General features: G+C 42.5%; 1 long non-coding RNA gene across 1 annotated transcript; it reads left to right on the top strand.

Moving 5' to 3' along the window:
* The first annotated feature begins 445 nt into the window (after positions 1-445).
* On the top strand, positions 446-720 carry LOC120234663. The gene is made up of 2 exons (XR_005529157.1): positions 446-513; positions 601-720. It is a non-coding gene; the product is annotated as an uncharacterized LOC120234663 (long non-coding RNA).
* The last annotated feature ends 10,302 nt before the right edge of the window (positions 721-11,022 follow it).

The following is an 11,022-nucleotide window of genomic DNA, read 5'->3' as shown; positions in this document are numbered from 1 at the left end:
AAAAATATTTTAAAATCGAAACCAAAATAATATTCTCCATGCCAAATTTCGAGTGTTATGAACTATATTTGTCTCATAAAGTACTACTATTTGTAGAACCTAAAACATGTTCCCATCACCACTCATACTCTCCTTCTCCTAAATAATCCTGACTTTCTTATATAAAAGTTTCAGCTCATCATAAATTATTGAGTGAGGATTTTTATTCCCAGTGTGAAAAAGAATCTAGTGTTCTCTTAACCAATGAGAAGCCAATACATAATTAGTTTTTGGTTTTATTTTATGCTATAATATTTAAAATACTCAAGACAGTGTTTGGTAAAAAGCACTATACTTAAGGATACTGGGTGAAAAAAATGAGATTTCTAAAGGAAAAAAAATCTCCTTCTTCACTTTGATTTTATTAATTTCTGTCTTGCTTCTTTCCAAATGTATTCAAAGTACCTGGATGTCCCAACAGAATGTGTGCCGAGCACACGAACAAGCCAACTGTACCATTACACTGCCTCGAAGGTGATGACTATTTATAAAAGACAAAACATACTTCCAGAAACACTCAATGATGTGAATGAAATGATTCACAATTGCCATTGTTCCCAGGTCCACAGAAAACCAGCGTGGCCGTGCAGTTCAGATCAGTGAGGCAGTAGAAGAGCTGGAGAAAAAGAGCCCGCTGTCACTAGCAGGATTGATACGTAAATAAAGCTTCATGGGACCGCATACAGCCAGATAGAGTCCTAGAAGAGAGGGAGGGGGTGCGGAGAGGGGAAGGGTTTATAGCTCACCTGCTCTTTGCTGGGCACTCAGCTTAACTCTGCCTGGGCACACTCTTATTTAGGATGCTGCAGGCACATATATACGATGTTCAGGAGGTCGTTCGGTCTAAATAGTTGTGAATAAATCAAGCATCTTCGTCATGTTGCTCTTACCAGCTGCATCCCGTGGGCAGCCTTTCCCTAGATCTGCCGGGTGGATCTAGTGATTCTAGATTTCCCTCCTCCTGCCACTAGGAGGCTTTCCATCAGCCACTGCTTACACCAGGTGCCCCAGCCAGGGTGCCGAGGGCTTGGGATTATTTGGAGAGGTCCACCAGATGCCAGAGACAGAATTGTGAACAGGACTTTTGTTTTCATGTCACTACCCGTATCTATCTCTCTTTCCAAAAAGGATCTGAAGTGCCCAAATCTTCCAACAGTATGTGTGCTGTGGGACATTTTAGAAGAGAAAGAACTGTAGCAATTCCACGCAGAAGGGCAATATATAAAAAAATCAAGACAAGACGGTGAGGAAAGGGGGGAAAGTAAAAATGTCCCTCTGAGTGGAAAGGCGGAAAGGGGGGTGCGTGAGGAAGAGAGATTTAGGACAGTTGGTCATGGGATGTTTAGAGATTAAAATAGGTGGTGCGTGTGAAGGGGGAGCACTTGGCTTTGTGTCAAGTTTGTCTCTGAGTCTTTCCCAGAATCAGGAAACCTTCTTCCTGTATCAGGACAACGTCAAGCCAAGGTCCCTTCCGGAACCTTGAGGCCATTCCATACCCATTAGCCCTGCCATGCTTAGCTACACCTGAATTGTTGACGTCTGTGCTAATATCTTGTTATTGTGCTTCTGTGTCCTCCCATCTTCCCGGCCCCTTACCCCCCTTACCGCTGTTCCAGACCCTCCTGCAAGGTTGCAGACAGGCGCCTGGGGGCTAAGTCTGGCCCTCTGGTATGTTTATTTCAACTTGCCATGCCACTTTGGTTTTTTTGTTTGTTATGTTTTAAAAAAAATTTTTTTTAACATTTATTCATTTTTGAGAAGACAGAGACAGAGCGTGAGTGGGGGAGGGGCAGAGAGAGCTGGAGACACAGAATCCGAAGCAGGCTCCTGGCTCTGAGCTGTCAGCACAGAGCCTGACGCGGGGCTCAAACTCACGAACTGTGAGATCATGACCTTAGCCGAAGTCGGACGCTCAACTGAGGGAGCCACCCAGGCGCCCCGTGCCATGCCACTTTGATGTGTCTCTGGCACCCACGGCAAGAGCCAAGGGTCTGCTGACTGCATTAGAGGGAGCAAAGTCCCTACCACTCACCACTGTTTTTCTAGTCTTGGCAGAGTTCCTTTCCTTGATCTGCATGGTGGTCAGATGAGTGTATTCATTTTGTGAAAATACATAAAGTACTTACGATTTATGTATATCTCTATGCATGTTCATCAGTTTTTAAAAGTATCTTAATTGCTTAAAAAGCAGAATCTTGATTTCCCCCAAACAAACCTTATGCAGTAGACATGATTATCTTCCCTTTCTTGTTGAGGAGGATATGGGGACATGGAAAGGTCAAGCAGTTTGTCCACGCTCATACAGCAGGTCCATGGCCACGCTCGAATCATACCCAGGCAGCCTATGCTCTTGACTACTGTGGCTTGTTTCGCCCCGGGAGAATGTATGCAGACTGGGGGTGCTCTAATCCTTTTTCTAGCTTCTCTGTGCTACCACTTCAGTGTCCGAACATGATTTTCAGAGACACAGTAACATCATTCTTCTATGTGCTATGGTAGATTAAAGATGGCTGTACAGTTTTTGCAACTCCTCCTGTTGAGGTATGCCATCAGGTTCCCCTCCTCTTGAATTTGAGCTGACTTTGATGATTTTCTTAATTGGTAGAATGCAGTAAAACTGATGGTTTACCTAATTGGTAGAATGCACTGTGACATACGAGGGGAACTATGAGAAGAGAAGACTTGTGGCATCTGTCTTCGCTTCCTTGACCACTGGCTTTTAGATTCCGGCTGCCACCATGTGAGGAGGCTGCCACCATGTGAGGAAGCCCAAGGAGGCCCACAGGGAAAGGAAATAAGGCCGCTGGCCGACAGCCCCGGCTGAGCTCCCAGCCTACAGCTTGCTCCACCTTCCCAGGCATGTGAGTGAGCTGTCTTGTAGGTGCACCCTCCGGTCTCGGTTGAGTGACCCCAGATAATGCCACCTGTGGCAGAGGTGAGCTGCCCCCGCTGCGCACTGCCCCAATTGCAGATTTTACAAGGAAAAAAAATTATTGTTTCAGCCGCCAAGTTTTGGGATGGTACGTTACACAGCAGTGGTAAGTGGAACATGTGTCTGCTTTGCTGAACTAGTATACACTAGATTCAGTGTGAGCTCAGAAAATTTCATTTCCTTTAATATCAGTGTATCACAGGAAGTCTCCTCTAGGAGAAACTGAGCTCGCAATTCAAACCATCCCTGAGAATCAGTCCCAGAAACTATTTTTTGTTTGCAGAGTTAAAAACGTTTTTTTTCCTCTGTCCTCACTAAAGCAAATACCAAAGACCCCTCTGCATTAGAATGCATTTCCCAACGAAATGGGAGTCTCCTAAGAAAAAGCATTTGCTGGTAGAATGTCCGCAAAGTGCTGTCAGAATGATTGTGAAAAAGCTGCACCAACATAAAATCAGACTCCATGGGAATCTGTGAGTCACTGGAAAGTAGGTATAAGAACTACCTTGCCTCAAGTTAGTTCCTCACATTAGCTAAAAGGACAGAAGAATAACAGCAAACATTTTTCTTTGGGGTTCCCCACTCACCTAAGACATTTGCTCGGCAAGTATTTTCCCAACAAGACAGCACAATTACAGAGGGTGTGTTCCGCCAGGCCTGACAGGCCAAGTTGGAAAGTGATTGATTACCAGGGTGGTGTGTTTACTGTGAAGGGAAGTCATGGGATTATCGCTCCCATTTCTTCTGGGTCCTTTCCAATTTGTACTCCCTGTGTTCAGTATTCTATATAAGATAAGCAAGGAAGGGCATTCAAATGCCCTTGAATGCGTGGCTGGTGGTAAAATGCCTTTGAGGAACTTAATAGGGTTATGGCCGGTGGTGAAATACCTATTAGAAAGTGGATGGGCTTAGGAAAACTTCAGAGGGCCACAGTATGTATTTGAAAGAAACAAACGCAGATTGACAAACAAGGGGTATTGTGTCAAGCAATTTGTTTGACATATAGATGGATAGATAAAAGATAGTGAGTTAGAAAACAGTGTTTTTCCGAAAGGCTGACAGGATCTATCCGTTAGAGCCGGGTGGCTCCTTAGTCTGCAACTCTGGTGAGCAAGCAGCCACAGACAACACAGAAACAAATGGCCATGGCCATGTGCCAGTAAAACTTTATTTTATGGACACTGAAAACTGAATTTCATGTAATTTTCACATGCCACAAAATATTTTTCTTTTGATTTTTTCCAACCATTTAAAAATGTAAAAACCATTTTTAGCTCCCAAGCTGACAAAAACAAACCGTTGGCCAGATCTGGCCCATAGGCCATAGTTTGCTGACCTAGTTGTCAGTTGGGTGGGAGAAGAGGGGAAAGACTGGGGGGAAAGGAAATGGCTTACTTTCTGCCCTCTACTTTTCTTTTTTCTTTTCTTTTCTTTTCTTTTCTTTTCTTTTCTTTTCTTTTCTTTTCTATTCTATTCTATTCTATTCTATTCTCTCTTCATTTCTCTTCTCTTTCCCTTTTTTTCTCTTCTATTCTCTTTTTTCTCATATTTATGTAAGTAATCTTAAATTACTTAAATTTAAAATGGGTCTTGAACTCATCACCCTGAGATCAAGAGTCACATGCTCTTCTGACTGAGCCAGCTAGGCGCCCTGTGCTGTCTACTTGAATGTTTGTATTTTTGGAACTTTTAAGAACTTTACGTATGGATTTTACAATAGGAAAATTAAAAATATGTTTGTGTTAGAGTCAGAGGAAAAAAAAAGTCTCTGTACAAGGGCCCTACTAGGTTTTGTGAGCAAAGGACATGTGAGAGCCCTTGGGACTCGTGTTTGAGTACTTCAAGACCTTATTCATTCAGACTCACTCACTCACAATTTGGGCTGAAGGTCCTCACTCCAAAAATAAGACATTTATTTACTAACTTAAATTGTAAATAAACAGTGTAAGGCAAATGGCGTTACTAATTATAAATATTTTCATCTGCTTATTAAAACAGGCCTATTAGACTATCTGAGAAGACTGTGAGCCTAGATTTAGATGCTTGAAAGCATTACCATATTTTTTTATTTAAAAATAACTTTTTTCAATGTTTATTTATTTTTGAGAGAGAGAGAGCATGAGCTGGGGAAGGGCAGAGAGAGAAGGAGACACAGAATCCGAAACAGGCTGCAGGCTCTGAGCTCTTAGCACAGAGTCCAATGTGGGGCCTGAACTCAGGAACCATAAGATGATGACCTGAGCGAAAGTCGGATGCTAAACTGACTGAGCCACTCAGGCGCCTCACCGTATTTCTTTTTAAATGCTGTGTTACTCACACTAATCAGACTGCTCTCTTTTCTCATTTTACCCACAAAGTTATATGGTGCCTGTCTTCGGGTAATTTGCATTAGGGTTGGTTTTGTCCTTCTTTTTGTCTGTCTTCATCTTCTGTAAATCTTCTGAAGGTGTGACACTGGCTCTATAGATCACAGCTTTCATTCATTCATTCATTCATTCTCTCATTCAACAAATATTTACTGAGTGCTTCCTATGTACCATGCACTGTCCTAGGCCCTGAAGCCTAGGAGTGATCAAAGCAAAGTTCCTGATCTCTGGGGCACATTCTTTGTTGCCTCTGATTGTGTCCTGTTCATCTGCAGTAACGCTTTCCTGCAGGGCTGGCTCATGAGTTTCACCTCCCAAGTCAACTCCAATTGACAGTTAGTGGCTGCGGCGGGTAGTGTGTTAGGAGGCTTTCTGAGGATCACCTAGAAGGAGACCTCTCTTCTTTGTTCATTCAGGTGGAGAGAAGGGTGTGAGAGCAAATGCTCACCTATGTGGTATCTCTTATATGGGTTATGGATCCTGGCCCAGGGTAGGCAACTGATGAGGGGGCTGACATGGTGATGCTAGAACAGATACAGATCTGGTGTCAGACAGGGTTCAGATTAATTTCTTTCCTTTAAAAAAGTTAATTCACTTTTATTTAAAGGAGGATAGCAGAAGATTCTTAAATGTTTTATTACTGGCCTTTAATAGAAATAAGTATCTATAAAGTGACAGAAGATTTTTAAGATCGTAAATCTATGTGAAACAGGGAAGTAGTCAAACTTTCTTTAGGCTTTAATTAAATGTTGTATTGAACAATGAGAAGACATTGATCAATTTTAAAGAATGGCATTACTTTCTACATAAGTGTTTTTTCTCTCTTACCATGGTTATAAAATTATAGACTTCCTGTAACTCCCTGAGGATACTTCTGTCCTTCCTCAGTTAAAGATCTAAGACGTCTGGTGCTGAAGCTCTTAACAGAATATTTTAAGGAGGCATCAACCAAATATTTAAGGAGACATCAACATGCATTTGGGAGCTGAATTCAGTAGGCATAGGGTATTTTGTTAATCAGGAACTCAAAAAAATCAACGGTACTTAGTTAAAAGATACTATGGTTTTTATTTTGGTTTTTAAATATGTATATGTGTATGCATTGTGTATGCATATACATGTGTATTTACATTTCAGTTGACTAACCTGTTAGTTGTCTTTTGGAAATTATGGCTCATAGAAGAATTTCCACTTACATAGAAAGCACAGTCAGCAGATTACCATAGTCTTTTTTTTTTTTTTTTTACAAATAGTTTATTGTCAAATTAGTTTCTACATAACACTCAGTGCTCATCCCCAAAGTGCCCTCCTCCATGCCCATCCCCCCCTCCCCCCCACACCCATCAGTCCTCAGTTTTTGTCAGCATTCAAGAGTCTCTCATGGTAGTCTTTTTTAATCCCTACAATGAAGTACTAATTTCTTGGGGTACCTGGCTCACTCAGTCGGTAGAGCATGTAACCCTTGATCTCAGGGTTGTGGGTCTGAGCCCCACATTGGGAGTAGAGGTAACTTAAAAATAAATTCCTAAAAAAAAAAAAAATTAAAAAAAAAACTAATTTCTTTTCTGCATCTTCTTTGTGACATAGCTTACGAGGCCTCAGTTTTCTCATCTTTAAAATGGGTGATGGGGGCCCTTGGGTGGCTCAGTTGGTTAAGTGTCCAGCCCTAGATTTCAGCTCAGCTATTGCTCTCAGGGTACTGAGTTCCAGCCCTGTGTTGGGCTCCACAATGGGCATGGGATGTACAAAATAAAAATAAGATAAAAAATAAAGTGGAGGAAATGATTTCTACTTCAGAAGATTGTTATAAGGGTTGGAGCACCTGGGTGGTTCTGTCAGTTAAGCATCTGACTCTTGATTTCCACCCAGGTCATGATCTCATGGTCTTGAGATCAAGCCTCATGTTGGATTCCACGCTGGGCCTGGAAGCTGCTTAGGATTTTCCGTCTCCCTTTCCCTCTGCTCCTCCGCTGTTCACACATGTGTGCGGACATGCTCTGTCTCTTAAAAAAAATTGTTGTAAGGGTTAATTTTTCTTCTTATCACTGTTACTAATATCATTATGAGAAACTGGGATGAAGGGACATTACAGGTCTGCTCAGGTTACACAGCACGTGATTGTGCGGTGTGTGTGAAGGTCGCTACAGCAGGCCTGGCACATACAGGTGCTCCCTCCATGTGAACTTCATACATGGAGTCCCTTTATGCCCCCTCCCCCGCCACATCTGGCATAGCAGCAGGTGTAAAGGAGACCCTCAGCCCTGTACAGGTAGTTTGCCTGTGGGTTGGGAGGGAAAGCCTGTTCATTCCTCCTCCAGACCTCCTCTAAGATTAGGTATGTCCCCTAGGAGGTCTTGAATGAAGCCTTTCTTGTCGTTGATTCAAGGCTTCGGCTTAGTCCTTTGACAAAACTACAGTGTCCGAGTCCAAACAGAAACTGAATGATACACACAGATCAGGTAACTTAAAGAGAATTAATAAAGAAGCTCCTTCCAGCGAGAGAGGGGAAACGCAGGCGATAGAGCAGGGCTACTTCAGGCTGGTAATGGAAGTGCTGACACCAGCTCCAGACTCTCAGGGGGAGGGAGTGGTTACCAGAACCTAGTGGTAAGAAGCCATGAGGAGGGGGTGGCCTGACCCGATCTGTGACCTTCGGTTAAGGGATGCAGCCAGCCCGAGCGAGACGTGGACAAGAAACATGAGTACTCAGCCTCACTCCTCTCTCCCTCCCCTCCCCCCACCAGTGTTCTGCGGGGGGTGAGCCCAGCTGTCAGCCCCTAGATGCAGTCTGCGCAGATGGGGCTCCCCGAGAAGGTGGACCGGCCCTGAGTGGCGGGTGGGAGACCCTCGGGGCTGCTGTGGGCCCTGGGCAGGACTGGGAAATGGCGGGGGTGCTGCACGCACACCAGGCCCACACTTCCTGGTGGTGGTGCAGATTCCTGTATCTTTGTTCCAGCTGTTGAACAGATGGCTAGACCCACCAGGGTAGACAGGTACAGATTGCTTCTTATAAATGCACACGTGAAAAAACATCTCTGACAGTGCTGTAGTTGGAGGGCAAAGATTTGGAGTCGCTACTTCCGCATGGCTTCCAAGGCTGATTCACTATCACGTTGGCCATACCTCTTCAAAATCTCCGTTCACGTACTTAAAATGAACATAGTAATACATCCTTCTCAGAGACAAGGGGTGGCTTCTATTAGTCTGTACATTTTTTGAGATTTCTCAAGGAGATGAGAAGTCTTATGGTGAGTATAATATGTAATAGTAATTAGGTATGAATCTCTTAAGTTATTTAGATTTGAGATAAAAGTGCCCTTGACCTTAGATTGCTGACTCCGTGGCATATTGTGGACTGTCCAGCTTAAGGGTTCATCCTGGTAGCTTGACTTGAAGGGTTTTTTTTTCTCCGATCTTTTTGCATGTTAGATGGTCTCAGACATGCTGACCAGGACGATAACTGGAGCCCTTTCTACCAAGAATCAACCACTTGAATCACCTGTCCTCCTTCATTATTGTAGTCTGTGTACTACAGGGGAAACTCAGAATAAATTACTGAAATATGTATTGAACATGTAAAGACTCTGTCATGACATATCTACCAGGTGCCTTAAGATTTGGACAATATATTGGAAGCCATGTGGAATAACTGGGACTTACACTTTACTCTTGGGAACGTCAATAAGGTCAGTGATTTTGAAGAACTGGCGCTTTCTGCTAAAGCCGTACAAATACCTATCTCATGAACAGCAGTTTTTAGGTATATATGCAAGAGAAGTGAGTGCATATATATCCACCAAAAGGACATGCACAAGAGTATTTATAGCACCCTTGTTCCTAAAACCTCAAAACTAATAACCCAAATAGACATAAACAGGGAAATGGGTAAAATAAGTTGTGGTACATTAATATAGTGAAATACTGCACAGCAATAAAAGGAATGAATTAATTATTAAAATAATGAGCTAATGACACATGCAAAACTGGGTGAATTTCAAAGATATTAATGTTTGGGTAAAAGAAGACAGACACAAAAAGAGTATCTGTATGAAATTCAGGGACAGATAAAATGAATTGATGGTGATAGAAGTTTAAAAAAAAAAAAAAAGGAGAGGGTACTCCTGGGTGGCTGGCTCAGCCTGTTAAGTGTCCAACTCTTGATTTTGGCTCAGGTCATGATCTCATGGGTTGTGAGATCAAGCCCCATGTTGGGCCCTGTGCTGAGTGTGGAGCCTGCTTAAGATTCTTTCTGGGTCCCTTGGGTGGCTCAGTCAGTTAAATGTCAGCTCAGGTCACGATCTCATGATGTTCCTGCGTTCGAGCCCCGCATCAGGCTCTGTGTTGACAGCTAGGAGCCTGAAGCCTGCTTCAGAGTCTGTGTCTCCCCCTCTCTCAGCTCCTCCTCTGCTCACATTCTGTCTCTCTCTCTCAAAAATAAACAAACATTAAGAAAAATTAAAAAAAGGGGCATCTGGGTGGCTTAGTCGGTTGAGCATCCGACTTTCACTTAGGTCATGATCTCGTGGTTCCTGGGTTCGAGCCCCGCATCGGGCTCTGTGCTGACTGCCAGCTCAGAGCCTGGAGCCTATTTCAGAGTCTGTATCTCCCTCTCTCTCTGACCCTCCCCTGCTCATGCTGTCTCTCTCTCTCTCTCTCTCCTACAAATAAAAATATTTTTAAAAAATATTTTTTAAAAAAAAAGAAAAATTAAAAAAAAATTTCTTTCTCTATGCCTCTTACCCGCTTGCATGCTCTTTCTCTCAAATTAAAAAGAAAGATTATACCTTGTGCCGGGATGGGGGAAGGGAGGTATTAATTTAGAAGACTCATAATGAAACCTTCTGGGGAGCTGAAACTTTCTTACATTTTGATATGGATGGTGTCACAGAGGTATACCTATATAAAAATTCTTCAGATTGCATACTTTTACGTTGTAAACTTTACCTACTTAGCTTCCTATATAATAGACTTAAATAAAAATGTTTGTTTGTTTTAGAAAGTATATTGAGTGTTAAAGCCAAACCCTGACAGATACAGCAATGATAGATAATCCTAGGGAAATACAATGAAGCATTTACCTTACTTCAGAGTATGCATAGAGATACAGTTCTTTTTGGAGAGTTTGTCAGTGTGGATTCAAAAACTTTAGGAGGGAATCCTGACTGGCTCAGTTGGTAGAACATGCAACTCTTGATCTTGGGGTCATAAATTCGAGCTCCATGCTGGGGAGTAAATTATACTTAAAATTAAAAAAAAATTATGTTTATTATTGAGACAGAGAGAAACAGAGCATGAATGGGGGAGGGGCAGAGAGAGAGAGGGAGACAAAGAATCCAAGGCAGGCTCCAGGTTCTGAGCTGGCTGTCAGCATAGAGCCCATGGCGGGGCTCGAACCCACGAACTATGAGATCATGACTTGAGCCAAAGTCAGATGCTTAACCAACTGAGCCACCCAGGTGCCCCCCAATTTTTTTTTAATCCTTAAAGAAAAACACGTTAGGAATGAGGTTTTGACCTTTGACACGTTTGACCTAACAGTATGCTATAGAAGACATTGAGAACATATGTACAGGTTGATCCATCAGGGAGTTCATTTCAGTGCCCTTTTTTTTTTTTTTTTTTTTTTTTTTTTTTTTTTTTTTTTTTTTTTTTTTTTTTTTTTTTTTTTTTTTGTTTGTTTGTTGT

This window comes from Hyaena hyaena, unplaced genomic scaffold (assembly GCF_003009895.1).
Source record: "Hyaena hyaena isolate Hyena2069 unplaced genomic scaffold, ASM300989v1 scaffold_113, whole genome shotgun sequence".
Lineage (NCBI taxonomy): Eukaryota > Metazoa > Chordata > Mammalia > Carnivora > Hyaenidae > Hyaena > Hyaena hyaena.
This window is presented reverse-complemented; position numbering and strand designations above follow the sequence as displayed.